General features: G+C 33.8%; 1 long non-coding RNA gene and 1 pseudogene across 7 annotated transcripts; one reads left to right on the top strand and one right to left on the bottom strand.

Annotated features, from left to right (window-relative positions):
• The first annotated feature begins 5,851 nt into the window (after nucleotides 1-5,851).
• Nucleotides 5,852-15,203, top strand: LOC102599778 (uncharacterized). Of its 7 annotated transcripts, none has more exons than XR_001473056.1 (9): nucleotides 5,852-8,100; nucleotides 8,230-8,538; nucleotides 8,634-8,739; nucleotides 8,820-9,861; nucleotides 10,315-10,414; nucleotides 13,709-13,825; nucleotides 14,051-14,251; nucleotides 14,328-14,791; nucleotides 14,911-15,203. It is a non-coding gene; the product is annotated as an uncharacterized lncRNA (long non-coding RNA). The 7 variants fall into 7 exon arrangements; XR_001473058.1 differs by having other exon boundaries at nucleotides 5,854-8,100; nucleotides 14,559-14,791; XR_367008.2 differs by having other exon boundaries at nucleotides 5,854-8,100; nucleotides 14,576-14,791.
• On the bottom strand, nucleotides 10,421-13,702 carry LOC107059960 (uncharacterized; annotated as a pseudogene).
• Nucleotides 15,204-15,714: the final 511 nt, after the last annotated feature.

Genomic DNA, 15,714 nt, shown 5'->3' on the forward strand with positions numbered 1-15,714 from the left:
ATGAATATGCAGCCATGCCAAAGGTGAATCGTTTCAAGAATCCGCTGAAGTTTGCTAATGGACATGCTTCATCATCAACTACTCCAGCGACACAAGCCCTCCCAGATGCTTCAGCAACTCCCTTGCAAGCTCATGAAGTCTCACATAAAAAACAAGCTCCAATTCTCCTGCAAGAAGAACAAGCTTCAATTCCACCGCAACAAGAACAAGCTCCACTTCCACTGCAACAAGAACAAGTTCCCATTCTGCCTTCTAATTCAGGTGTACAATTTATGAACCACCTTATATTTTCAAAATATTGGAACGTAGACACAATAAGTATGCTTTATATAAATTTTTACTTCAACTTATATGTATCTTAGTTTTTTTCCTTTTTGCTTGAGTAACTAGTTTTCTTGTTAAAGACTCAGAAAACGCTATCAAGCAAATTTGGGTCAACGCCAATGACGTTAATAACCTAACTGTCGAAGAGCGCATTATTGTGAACTTTGATGACAATAACGTAGCATATGGTCAAGCACAAGGATTGCTTGTTGGATATTGTGGATCATTGGCAACTGATTGTAATTTGTTTCCAATTTGTTTTGAGAGGTGGTCAGGACCACTAGGCATGCCTAAGAAGTACATTGAAGAATGCTTTGAAACAATATTGAAGGTAGAAGTGTTCTTAGATATATATTTAGTTATTTCACCATTATTTTAGTAGACGTGAGAAAACTAACTTCTATTTTTTTCAAGCCCCGATTTCTTTTTGAGGTAAGCGAGTCCAATGCATACAAATATTGCAATGCTAGTATTTCAAACGGGTTGGCTACACATAGGCAGAGGTTGTGGAATGAATATTTTGATCCAGCCAAAAGCAAAAATGATATTCTAAGTAATGTGCCATCTGTTATAAGTAAATATCAATGGGCTAGTTTTGTTGCTTACCGTCTGAAACCATCAACGATGGTAAGATTCTGATTATGTTAATAAGTTATATTTCATCATAGTTAAATAAAGATGAAAATTTTAAATTGATTTATTTTGTTGACAGAGCTTTGTAGAAGAAAGAAGGAAACTCAGAGGATAGAAAAAATGTTAGAAGGAACCTTGACTGCACTAAACGATTGCATAATATCAGAGGATGGTGGAGTTCCCGAAGAATTTACTACTCTATTTTCTCCTCAACCTTGTAAGAAGTAAACATTGTTTGTACTTCTTCTATTACAATCAGTTCTGACCAGTTTAATAACATTGAACTTTATTATTTCAGCCTGCTGATGCGGAGAATGACCCTGTTTCACCAGTGGATATAAGGGGATCATCAGCCGATAACAACACAAATCTCCAATCAATTGCTTAATGTTTTGTTTGTGGACTACTTTAGCTATCTATGAATTTGTATTTGTAATGATTGTGTAGACTTGTTTTCCATACTTTAGTTTGATATTAGTGTTTAAATTTATGACTTGCTATTTTGGGTATTTTAATGGTAATTTATTTATGATTTACATAATGATTGTTCAGTAGATTATTTATGCATATGACTGTACATGTTTAATGTATGAAGCCTAAGTTTATATCTAATGTACTCTTAAGTTGATGGGGCTGCGGAAATTTGGTCAAGCCGATACTCCGTTGTTGTCCAAATTTGAATTATCTATACAGATGTGATTTGTGGATTTTCAAAGCTCAAGTAGCAAATTATTTCTAGTAGCAGATGTTGATGATTAGGGGAGGTGCTTTACTTGGTAATATTGTTACATCCCATATGTTGTCCATAGAGATCAAAAGTGAGATGAAATACCAAAATCAATTCATATTTGTAGAGAACCTGAACATTTGGGTAGGCTTAAAGAGTTGCAGTTTAGTATTGACATTAGATGGAGCAACGAAAAGGTTCAGTTGAAGAGATTTATGGCATGGCATATCTAATCTTTGTCCCTTTTTTAGCTTGTGGCAATTTTTATTTGTTCATTTGTACTAGATATTCAATTTTGCAATGACAAGTTAGAGAAATTTACTAGCTCTAATTAAATTGAATCTGTGATTTATTATTTTTGCAAGTTTTATGTTTTCCTTAACGGCTTGATCTCGCATACACAATCTGTTCTTTTTCCCTTATTATGCCATGTAAATTTAGAGTATATTGGAAGTTAGCTACATACTTTGGATTGCTTCATCAATTAAAAGAGTAATACATTACAGTTGCTTCAAATTAGGTCCAATATCTCAGGTGATACATCTTTTAATAATATGAATTAGCCACAGAGTATTTTAAGATGATTTTCCAATGCATATAGGGGAGTAACAATCTGTTCTTTCATTGAGTAAATTGAGGCCCCTGGATCCTTTATCACGCAAAAGCAACGAGTCAAGTTCTTCCAACGCGCTTGAGCACTAATCTAACATTACTGAAAGATGACTTACCATTGGCACCATTATCTGCGTACTGTGTTACTATTGAATATTGACACAAAAAAAAATATATATATATAAGACCAAAACACTTGTTATATATTCAGACAATCTCCACACTTAGGTTGATCAACCTCTAAAGATTTCTCTAATTCCTTGTCTACACCGCAACGAGCAACACATCTGGTACATAAGCCTCCAGTAGATCAAGTGTTTTACTTTTAAAATACTTATCAAAAGTGCTACCTCTTAGTGTAAATTTAGGTACAGCGAGCTATTGAAGCTAGACTCCTAGGGAAATGTCGACCAATCGCCTGCACAACATGCTCAAGATTGCAGATGGTAATTGTCATCTCGTCGAAATGTTTGGCAACAAAGAAGAGCAGAGTATTATGATAAGACTCTTATCGAGTTCTTTCTCATCATCCCTTTTTAGCTGATCTTACATAGACCTTCAACGCTTTATTCTCACCTGGAAAAACCTTAGCTTCTCCATACACCTTGAGAAACTAGTCGAATAAAAAGAAACTCAAAAACAGAGCCAACATCTAGCTATGTATACTATCGCAGAAAAGGGTTGTTCGCGCATCAAAACAATCAGGGTGCTTGTGTTAAACTTCGGAACTTAATCCTACTTCCATTACTGAGAAACAACTGTGAAAATCCAGTGTAAAATGACATATAACATATAGGCATTGTTGTCCTCCACTAATTACACCCAACTGTCCATTTCACCAAAAAGGCCATCCAAAATAGTAATCTTGTAATGTATACTGTGAAATGAAATGTATCACACAACATGTCAATCCTTTTGCAGTGTATTAACATTATTTTATATTTCTTACAAGAAATTACAGAAATTGCATTTTAGCTATTACTGGTGAAGCAGTGCTAAAAACAGTAACCTAAACTCGAGTGATGATCATTTTGTATCACCTGCCCAGTAAATCCACTAAAATAAATCATCACACCTTTTATACTAAAGTCCATGACTAAGAGATCCCTTCACATGGCACAAAATCCTTTTTGTGACATCTAAATGAGAAGTTTTTGGATTATGGATAAGTTGCGAAATGACACTAACAAGTAGGAAATTTCTGGCTTTGTGATAGTCAAATAAATTAAACTTCCAACAAGTTGTTGAAAGTTTATCGCATCTGGCGTTGGTTCTTGGTTGAGGCCATAGAGCGCTTTCTTCAAATGGCAGACATAATTTGGAAATTGCTTAGAGACACATCCACGAGGTTGCTCCATAAGTTCTTCTCGATCCAACTCTCAATAAACAAATACATTCTTTTCATCGAGCTGACACATATTCTAGACATTGAATGCATCAAGAGAAATAAGTAACCTTGTGTTTTGATTGAAAGATAGTTGATAAGCTCAAATATAAACCAATGTTGGAGAACTTTTGTGAATGACGATAATAGTTCGTTAATTACAATTAATAAGAAATGTGTTCTTGAAAAGCTCGGTAAATGAATTAGTCGAGATAAAACATTATCTTATGTTACTTGTACAAATATATATATATATATATATATATATGTGTGTGTGTGTGTGTGTGTGTGTGTATATATATGTATATGTATATATATGTATATGTAAAACAAATTGATCATATATTAAGCTTGCCACCCATTAACCAAAATTGTTGATGGTGCGACTGGCAAAAGACTGAATTTGTCACACGGTTGTCGAGGGTTCAAAACCCTTACTCAACTCTTTTTTTGGCTTTTGGCTTTTTCCCCAGTAATATGCGGCAGTGGCAAGGATTTTTTTTTTTCCCGCCCCTTTAGTTCTTCCTTATTTCTATTAGATTATTTATATTTATTAATTTTATTTGACTATTTTTTTTCTTTAATTAATTCTTAATTTTTTAAAAAGCTTTCTCTTTCGCTAAGTATTAATCTCATGATATTAATTTTGCGTGTGTATTATATATAATTAATGAGTACCAAATCTTGAATGTCATTTAAATATTAATAAAAATATATTTAAATATTATTTTAATAAAAAATAAAAAATAAAATTTGAAAAATGATGGATATTATCATATTAGAATTTTTTGAATTTAAAGGTTCTTTCGATCTTTTACGTCGTGCTAAGTGAAACAATTGGGTTGAAGCTATATTTTTTCTCAACTATATATCTGCAATAACACATTTAAGCAATGAAATATGAATTTAATAAAGAAATGGTATTAGATGATTTATATATGTTCAAATTTTTAAGGTGGAGAATCCCTAATTTTGTCAATGTTTTAGAGAATACGATCTCTTATTATGACAAAAAAAGACACTAAATTGTTTAGGTATTTTTAATATTAGAATATCTAAAAGGACAAATTACTAAATATGCATATTTGATCAAGTTGTTATAAATATTGGTAAATAGGAGAAACCGACTCGTTTATCCTATTTAAACACGTAGCACCCACAACCTCCGAATCCTGGATCCGCCTCTGGAGACATGAATTACGAAGTTATGTGTTGATCAAAATCGAAGATAAATGTATATGTTGTTTGGATTTTTGTTTTTCATCAAGATTTTATTGTAGAACTCTTATACTATTGATGTTTGCTTTATATGTTTGAGGATTTCTGTATAACAATTTTCTTCTTTTATTAATTGGGGAAAAAAATATTAAATTAACCATTTTGAAGAACTTAATTATACTTATTTTTATTTTATAACTCAAATATATTACTTTATAATATTATTTGATTTTTTATCGTATAGTTTTAAAGTTAATAAGAACTAAAATTGTCCTAAAAATATAAATAAATAGAGGAAAAATGTATTTAATGCCTCAAAGATATAAGTCTCATTCCTAAATGTTATTTTCTAATTTTCAAAACGGTACATAATCTTTGGCATTTTTTATATGAGAAATTAAAAAGTTTTACATACTTTAAGATTCTCATTACAATATACAACTCCACAAGTGAAAATTTTCATATACTAATAATTGAGAAATGTCATAAAATAATTTGAAGCATTTCTACTATATTTTTTTTGGGTAAATAATGAGGCTTTTATAGCTAATTACATCTCAGGTAGGTTTAGGAGATTGAGGAAAACTTAAAGCACAAGTCTTCCTCCATAATCTCAACTGTACCGTAGAAATCTACAAATTCTTTCCTCTTAGATGATTAAGCAAAAATTAAAGCACAAGTCCTCCTCCATAACCTCCATTGTACAAATCTACAACTTCTTTCCTCTGATTAAGTTTTTTTGGTTTGAAGTTCACACGCTCCTTTCTATTCGGCTTGTTCCATCTTTTCCTATAACACAGGAAGCCCTTTGTGGTGATTCTTTCATAGATTCTTCTGTCCTCGGTCAATTTCTCGAATTAGCTTGATTTGAAAGAGAAATTTGATACTTAGAGAAGATTGCAGGTACAACGAATGTAAAGGCTGCACTTGAAGGATTTCTTTTGGAGGTATACCCTTTTTAATTTATTTATTAATTTTTCAATGGATAAATCACGGATTGAAAGCCCCAGACCTCAAACGAGTACTTTCTTGGTTTGGATAAATTTCTTGATTTTGCATTTAAGAATGCGACTGTTGAAGATACGATTAGATGTCCATGTCCTATATGTCATTTTAGCAAGTGGAAAACTAGAGTGGAAGTGCAGGATCATTTGATTTGCAATCCATTCGCTCATAATTATGTTACTTGGAATATTCATGGTGAGAAAAAGGTGTTAAGAGTCTTCTAGAGATAGAGCTGCTACGCAAGGGACATTTCATCCAGAAAATCCAATAGAAACAATGATTATTGATGCATTTGGGCAGTTTTGGAAGCATTCAAGTAGTTGATGAAGGGACATCTCAACCATTGGGTTCAACTAGAATGTCAAATCAGGGGCATAGGGAGGGTTCTGGTGACTTTCATTATTTTCTCAAAGATGGAAGTGAAACGTTGTACGAAGGAAGCAAGTACACAAAGCTAGAGTTTTTAATAAAATTGTATCATATAAAGGTCTATTGTCGATTAACTGACAAGGCAATGACCATGATACTGGATTTGTTGAGAGATGCATTTGAATATGCAAAGTTACCTCCTTTTTATGAGGCCAAAAAAACAATTAAGAAACTTGGCCTCGACTACACTAAGATTCCAACATGTCCAAATAATTGTATGATATTCTGGGAAGGTGATTCAGAATTGGAAGTATGTAAACATAGTGGTACATCTAAATGGAGTCCTAATAAGAAAAAACAAGTAAGCTGCAAAGGTTTTGCTTTACTTTCCATTGAAGGCAAGGTTGAAAAGGTTATTTATGTGCAGCAAGACTGTTGAGCATATGAGATTGCATGCTTTAGAAAGTAACCCAGATGTGCTTATGAGGCATCCAAGGGATGGTGAGGCATGGAAGACATTTGATCGGATTCACTCTGGATTTTCTTCTGATCCTCGAAATATTCGCTTGGGCCTTGCTAGTGATGGTTTCAATCCTTTTGGAACAATGAGTTCTACCTATAGTACTTGGCCAGTCTTCTTGATTCCGTACAATCTTCCTCCTTGGATGTGTATGAAACACACCTCCTTCATCTTATCAATGATCATCCCAGGCAAGCAAACGCCTGGAAATAATAGAGATGTATACTTTCAACCGCTTGTGAAGGAATTGCGTGAGTTATGGAATGATGGTGTTGAAACATTTGACTCATCATTGAATGAAACTTTTAGAGTGCATGCAGCTCTTATGTAGACAATTAGCGACTTTCCTGGATTAGGTATCTGGAACACACATACTGGTTTTGCTTGTCCAACTTGTAACTTTGACACTGAACCTTGTCGTCTCCGTCATGGTAAAAAGTGGTGTTTTATGGGTCATCGACGTTTTCTGAGAAGAAATCACAGGTTTAGATTAAGCTGAGTACGCTTTAATGGAAGCACAGAGGAGAGGAATCCACCATTAAAATTATCAGGATTTGATATTTTGAGACAAATTGCTGAAGGGAGGAGTAAAATTGGATGGTAGAAGGAAAAGATCTAGACGAGCAACTAAACAATGGAACACGAGAAGTATTTTCTTTGAACTTCCAAATTGGGAGTCCAACTTGTTGCGTCATAATCTAGATTTTATGCATATTGAAAAAAAAATGTGACAATATCATATACGTTGCTGGATGATAAATCAAAGTCAAAATATAATGCTAATGCCAGCAAAGATCTAAGAGAAATGAGAATAGGGCCTGATATTTTGTTGAAGGATGATGGATCGTATAACCTAGCTATGTTTTCACTTATGACTGATATAAAAAAGAAGGTCGACACCAAAAAGTTGTTTCTTACAACTTTGAAGAATATTAAAGTACCAGATGGCTACTCAAGTAACATTTCCAGATGGGTTGATCTGGCACAAAAAAAATTCTGGGTTGAAAAGTCATGATAGTCATGTTCTTTTAGAGCAGTTACTACCATTGGCAATTCGCAATGTGTTGCCAGATCATGTAGTTATATTTTTGGTGGAATTTCCCTCATTTTTAGAGCCCTATCTAGCAAAATTTTGAATCCTTCGGAGCTTGATATTCTCTAGGAGCGCTTTATAATCAGACTTTGTCACCTAGAGATGCTATTTCCTCCATCACTCTTTACTGTAATGGTTCATTTATAAGTTCATCTAGTAGAGGAAGCAAAACTCGGAGGTCCAGTGCATTACCGAAACATGTATCCTGTGGAGAGGTAAAACATTATAATTTTTCTAATTTAAAGTTATGTGTTTTCTGGAAATACTAACAATTATAAATTATAGATATTTATGTTCTAGTCACCTTAAATAGTATGTACACTTACTAGATATTAATTTTCTAGGGAATAGGTTATTGTAAGCCCTATGTACGGAATAAGTCACAACCAGAGGGTTGTATAGATGAGGGCCATATAGCTGAAGAGACTCTTACCTTTTGTTCTTGGTATATTGAGGATATTGAGACAAGGTTCAACAGACCTAGGCGTGTCTGTGATGAACCAACTGATATGCCTTCTGGAATGTCATCTCTCTTCTCTCAATTGGGTAAACCTGCATCAGCGTCAGAAAAACTTCCCTTTAAATCCTATGCAGAAACTACAAGCTCATCGATATGTTCTTCTGAATTGTGCAATAGTCACGCCATTTGTGGAGTGAGTAACTCTTACAAACTTCATGTTCTTTGACTTTGTAATATTTGAAGTAGGCTAATCATACTCTTTAACATTAACTTAATAGTTTCATATAGAGAATTTAGAGAATACATAAAGAGGAGTTCAAGAGGAAAAAGACCTTCACCTACAGAGATAGAGAGGAGAGTTAATAAATAGTTTGTTGATTGGTTTCAAAAGCAGGTGAGTAAGCAATCATTATTTATTGTTTATATTTGATTTGAATGAACAAATTTGACCAAGTCCATTTTATTTTGATTTAGATTATGAATCAAGACACAATAGATACAATGTCTATCGATCTAAAGTTTTTAGCATGAGGTCCATTTGTAAATGCAAGAAGATTTACTGCATATAACATCAATGGGTCCAAATTTCGAACTTTGGCTCGAGAAGAAGGTTTGAAAACACAGAATAGTGGAGTTTTTTTAACTTCCAAAACATCATGTGTTGCAAGCACTGTTGACGGAAAGTTAAGGCAAGAAGAGTTACCATATAATGGGAAGTTTGAAGATATTGTTGAGATTAATTACAATGGACGGCTCAAGGTTGTTCTTTTCAAATGTAAATGGGCTGATACTACTCAAGATAGAGGGTATCAAAAGGATCTTTAGAATTTTAATTGTGTTAATTTTGATAGATTGATTCATACTGGTGAACGTGAAGAACATGAGCCTTACATCGAAGCATCTCAAGCACAAACAGTGTACTATGTGGATGATATTGTCAATAAAGGGTGGAGTATTGATGTGCATCTAAAGCCAAGAGATTTATACAATATGGGAGAAGTAATGGAAGAACAAGTATATGAGAATGAACCATACCAAGAGCAAGAACTTGACCAATTTTTCGTTGATGGTGATGAGTATGTTCAACTAGCTACAGATTATATAATTGATGATACAGTAGAGGCATATGTTGCTACTAACCTAGCAACAGATGCAATGTCTGACTGAGTTTTATTGAAGATTTTCGTTAATTCGGTTTTTTATTGAAATTTTCTATGTTGATATAGTTATTGGCATTTGATGGGATATGTTTGATTCATTAGAAAAAGATTGAACTTTTGATTGGAGAAAAATTTTCTTTTAGAGATTTGATTTTAAATTTCAAAGGACATAATTATGGATGAAACTGTACATAGTTCTTTCTATAGATAAATTGTAATTTTTAGCCAAGTCTAGTTAATTGTGGTGTTTAATTATCTGCTCAAAGCAACCACGAGTGACCAGGGAGAAATGACATGTCTGCTCGAGGAGATGGACCGACTGATCAGTAGTTGAAGCCTTATTGTGTGGCTATGAGGTTCGTATACTTATTCCGCTATTTGTTTAGAATGTTCATTAACTGTGAAATTCCTTTTCGAAAACATGTTATTTGATAATTGGATGGGTGTGTGCGATAACTATTCCATGTTTATAAGCAAGATTGTATTTCATCTTGAAAGAGGGTACGAAAATCTCAGTTTTTGAGCCCCATAATCCATTCCGTGTTTTGAATCCTCAACTACATAATAAAGGTTCCAACTATGGTATTTCTCATAATTAATTTCTCACTATAGCTTCTGATATTTCTCGACATGGTGGGATTACATGACGTGAATGGTGAGCAGGTTGCTGTAATTTATTATGTTGGTGAAAAAAAACATGGAAGAAGAGAAAGACGAGAAACCAAATTAGTTCAAGATGTGAAACCATCAATATCTTGCTCCTCTGGATTTTAACTTCCTTAATTTATTGGTGTATTCTTTTTTCAAAGGTCGTACTTTAAAGCTCCTTCCTTTGATGTGGTATTTGGGAATAATGAAGGCTAGCTACTAAGCTGCGGATGATATTAAGGAATCAAGATGTGTTTGAAGGTACAAATATCTTCTACATTTTATTGGTATTATGTCTATATTGTGACCTGCTGAATTGATCTTATACCTATTTAATTATATTGTGCTCAGTATTACTTAATGATAAGAAATCCTTGCTCGACATTTGTTTTTTAAAACCTAGTCAATCTGCCGCATTTTACTTTTAAAAGTCCTCGAGATACTTAATAACAAGCAAATAAAGCATAAAACAACCATAGTCAACATCAGGGGAGTTTTATCAGACTCGTAGTGCCTATGAAAGAGTCAGAATAGCAAAAAGGGTATCTGCACACAAGGTAAGTTATTTTTCAGTTTCATAAAGAGTAGTTTACACACGAAAATATGAAAGAAATAGCAGCATAGGCTTGCAATGCTAATAAAGCGTCTCTGGCAGCAATTCTGGAGGTGATAGCATCTTCAAATGATGATACCTCTAGTTCCAAATTAGATATCTTGTAATGTTTGTGAATCTATCCTGGTTAATTCTTTTTTCTTATTCCGTCAAGTCAATTTCATTGTCCTTTATGACTTTTTCTATGGCTACCATCTCATCAATCGATAGCTCAAGCATGTTACCAAGATGTAGTCTGTGTTGTCTGTGATACCACATCTTTTAAAAGACTTCAAAATATGCTAAAATCTCGAGTAGTTGTAAACATGCTCAGAATGGAGGGTTCACGAAGTCAGTGAATCTCATGATTTAGCTACAAATGTCTTGTGTGCTACTGTCAAAATGGAAAAAATACATTTAGGATAAGTGATGCATTCAGAGATGCTACTTCTTACTCTAGTGTTGCAGACTGCATTATGCCCAGTAATTCATTAAAATTAGAAACATAGCTGAAAAGGGAAAGAAAAAGGGTGGTTCCAATTACTTTGAAGCCTTCATTGCAATTTAGGTGATATATTGTGCAAATAATAGTCGTTCTTGAATTTGCAAGACCAAATAGTATTTGAAATATTATTAGTTTTTCTAAAGTCTGTGTAGTTGTTGGTGTAACTTCAAGTTCCATTTTATCATTTTATTTGGTTGACTCTATATTCATGTACTTCTCAAATTTGTTCTCGGGTATTATTGAGTTATATGAATGAAGGCAGTAACTGTAAGGTGCAATGAGATTGGCATGTTTCATTTTCCAATTATTTTATGCATGGATACTGAATCAATATCACATAATGATCTGTTGTTACTTTCAATTAAATAGGTACCCTTATTCTATGAACTTTCTATATGCTTTTCACTTATTTACTTTTTATTTAGTCTGAGATACATGCAAGAAATTTGTGTCCCATGTTGTCCTACTTAATTTTGAATACAAGCACTATAGTGTGATCACCGTACATCATCGTTTTTTTCCTGAGGTGTCTTCAATTTTTGGGTGCTTGTGGTGATATATTTGTAGTTTACATAGTCTGCAGTCATGTTGGCTTCCTTGTAGCAGTGACAAAAGTCAACATATCACATTCTTGATTCTAGCATTAATGTCATAAATAATCCTCTTCAATTTCAAATTTGTGGTGTCGTTCATATTGAGCATTTTTTTAATCACCAAAGAATTTATCTCCATAGTGTATTTGTCGAAGCCCCTCTCTTCATGCCATTGACAGAAAATCTAGCACCTGCTACTTTAGAATATTTATTGCTGCTACATGTGACCGGTTTAGAAAAAGCCAAGATGAAGTCCCCATTACTATCTTTGAATGCACCTCATATCCCCGACTTCCCTTTTTCGTTCGTGTAAATACCATCTACATTCAGTTTGTAATCATGTGGTGCAGGTTTCTGCCATATAGTTTGTTTGATAGTAACCACAGGTTGAAGCCTCACGTTTGACATACATTAGGCCTGATTTCTCTGATATGGCAAGTAGGATACATTGCGCTGCATAACAATCATACTGGTCTAGATAAATTTGTATTTCATTTTCCTGGGAAACATGCTCTAATCCCCAACCTACATGTTGTCCACTTCTTCCATATATCCCAGGAAATAAAGATGGATGCAGTTTGAAAGAATAATTTTGTGCTCACTATTTTTGGTATTCTGCTTCCACCATTTCTGTAACACTCATGGCTTCATTGATGAATAATACGAAGTGAAGCCTTGATGTATATCCAAATTTGGTTAGTTTCTTCCCCTTGAGTAAAAGTGTGTTGAATAGAGTTTATCTCAACAATAAAAGTTACCAAAAGAGTGAATCCCGAATCTTGATTTTGCTTCATTGAAAAGAGAACTTCCCGTGACGAAGTCTCCAGGCCAGAAAAGAGATCTTGAAAGGAACTGACTTATGCCATAACTTGTTTGGGAAATTATCCCTACGTTTGATATTCTAGATAAATACAGAGCTGATTTGTTAGACTAATGATCATCCTCAATACATTTGCTAATAGCCACATCCCCTTGTTCAACTGGTATAATGTTAATGTTCATCTCTTCTTGTACAATGCTGATAGGTAAAATACAAGATTGAGTTCGTTCATCCCATTGTTCATTCAACATAATGTCTTTGACACATAGTTTAGCAAGCAGCCATCACAAGAACCAGTAGGAAGAAGAGCCAATGGACCATTGTTTGTCACACTTTCCCACCAAAAGTTGCAATTACCATTGTTGATATTCCACTTGATATGTTGTTTTGCTTTGTTCCTTGACCATACTAAGTTTTTCCAAGCTTGAAAATTGGTAGCGAAATTCCTTGTTGGGTAAGTTTTGATCTGCACAAAAGGCGTAATGATATTGATGGGAATCCATTTATTTTGCACAACATTCTTGTTAGCACAATATTTGCTTTTCAGCCCATAAAGAGAATTTAGTCTCAATATCCACCACTTACAGTTAGAAATAGTGTTATGCATGATTTTTGTTCCTTATATATGAAAACGGTGTTAAGTTGTGCTAGATATGCTTTATGTTTCCTAAGGCGAATGTAATTATTTGTGCTAGTGAAACAATTTGGTAAGTTATTCATGATAGAGACGTATCAATTCTGCATGTTCCCTGCAAAAGACTAGTTGATATAGATGATATGCAGACCACATGTCTCAATCATCACTATTAAACAAACTATAGAAAGTTTTCTGATAAACAGAGTTAAGTTTTGGTATAAAATAGCAAAACCTAAGATGTCTATCAGCTGTGGTTAATTGGTGATTGTTAAGTTAGTATATGTTACCTGGTTGTGGTTTCATGTACAATTGCTTTCCTTAAAGGCACAATTATAAGTATATTACAGTCTGATCCTGGAAGAGCTAAAAGTGTCTTTCTACTATTTATCTTTTGTGTTGCACTTGCAGATTAGACCTCCATTCCCATGGAGACACTACTTTCAAAAAACACATTATGTGCTTGATAGAAATGACAGCGACCATGTTGTTGAGGAAAGGGACAAGATTCACAGAGTGTTAAATGAGGTAATTTTGATATTACTATAGTTTTTTTGGGTGTTAATTAAAGAAGATATATATTAACGACCAACTATTACATCCAAGGGCGTGTGACCCAAATTCCAAAGGATAGGCTCAAAAGGTTGTGATACTAGTAGGAGTAGTAGAAGTTGTAACAACAACAACATTTACAGGCTCAAAATGGTAGGCACCATACTGACTATTTATTGACCTATTCAATAAACTATGCAGGTAAGTACTTTCCGCTTTATCAGCCCGGGTGCCTCAAGTGTACATTCTGGATCATGATTAAAAAACTTCCAGTGGAGTAGGTTGTGGGGATTGGGTACCCATGCACACTAACTTGTTAGCCAATAAGTTCAGCTCCGTATATACATGGTTAACTGGTGGATTATACAGTGAAGTACAAGCACTTGCAATCATTAATAAGATGTGAGTAAAGCTCATTTGGTGTTGTAAGCATCTGTATAACATCTAAGAAGTCTCCTTCAATTTGTAATGGCCTTAGGTGGTAAGACTTGGCTTAAAGTCCTTGCAGTAGAGCATGCATTTCAACAATAACTATGGATTCTTTTGGGATTGTTCCACCAAGTTGAGAATACAATTACTCAAAGCTAAATGTTTGTTCAATCTATTTTGTTGGTTCAATCAGTCATATGTGAATAATTCTATTCTTTTCTTAGATTTTGTTATTTCTTTAATTCTAGACCACTCATAGTCATGTTTAAGTCTCCTCTAGATTATATGATTTTGTAGCTAAGCTTTGCTGGAATTTTTGAAGACCCCAGAAGTAAGCATACATGTCAGTGGGATTTTACATAGATCCTGTGCATAAAAAGGATGTCATGAAAGCTAGGGTTATGCTTGAGAAGAAGAAAGAGTATGCAACCTACAGTTCAAGGGACCCAAATTGATGATTTGGAATTCTTATTGATCAGCTCACAGAAGAGTCCAAAGTGGATATTCCCTAAGGTATAATTTCAATCCAGTTTGTTTGTTTGTTTGTTCTATTTGGCTCTCTATTTGGAGTTTGGATACTATTCTTAATCATTCTTGGATTTGACATTTTTTGTTTTGTGATGAAATTACAGGGTGGTTGGGAAACTGATGAGACATTAGAAGATGTTGCTTTAAGAGCCTTTGATGTTAAAGTGACACGGGAAGCTCGGGAACTTTCAGATGAACTTGGTGTCAAGGTTTTTATGACTGATATTATATATCACTTATTTGATTAGTTTAAAGCCTACATTGACACTATCAAGGAAGAAAAAAGAAGTTGCTCAAGAAGCAGTCTTCCCCTGTACATGTGCTCAAGATTGTACTGAATTGTGTCTTCAACAAGAAGGAAAATATATAATTAAATTTTAAATAAAAAGTAATTTTCAGTAGCAACAATATTGTGGCGGATATAAGCTTCCACTAATTATTTATTTTAATTTATTTGTTCATATAATTACATTTCAAATGGAAATAAATTTTCAGCAATAAAAATATTAAGGCGAAATGAAACTTCCACTAATTTTTTTTTAAACATTAAAATCATATTGTAGCGGTCGAAAACTTCCACGTAATTTTTTTAAAAAAACTGAAATTATGTTGTGGAGTTTTATAGACCCCCACAATATTTATTTCATTCGGTAACATTATGATATATTGTGGGAGTTTAAAAACTCCCGCAATATTTTTTTCAAAACATCAATATCATATTGCGAAGGTTCTAAACTGCCATTGATCAATTTTAAAACCTCCCACAAATTCAAAATTCATGTGTGGCATACGTCATGGAGGTTGAAAAAAACCTCTATTGTATGCCCGTGGCAAGGCTAATTGTGGCACTTTTAAAAACCGCCACAATTCTTTTTGTTGCGGTCAGAAACCGTCACAACTTGACAAAA

The sequence above is a fragment of the Solanum tuberosum genome, unplaced genomic scaffold (genome assembly GCF_000226075.1).
Source record: "Solanum tuberosum cultivar DM 1-3 516 R44 unplaced genomic scaffold, SolTub_3.0 scf00050, whole genome shotgun sequence".
NCBI lineage: Eukaryota > Viridiplantae > Streptophyta > Magnoliopsida > Solanales > Solanaceae > Solanum > Solanum tuberosum.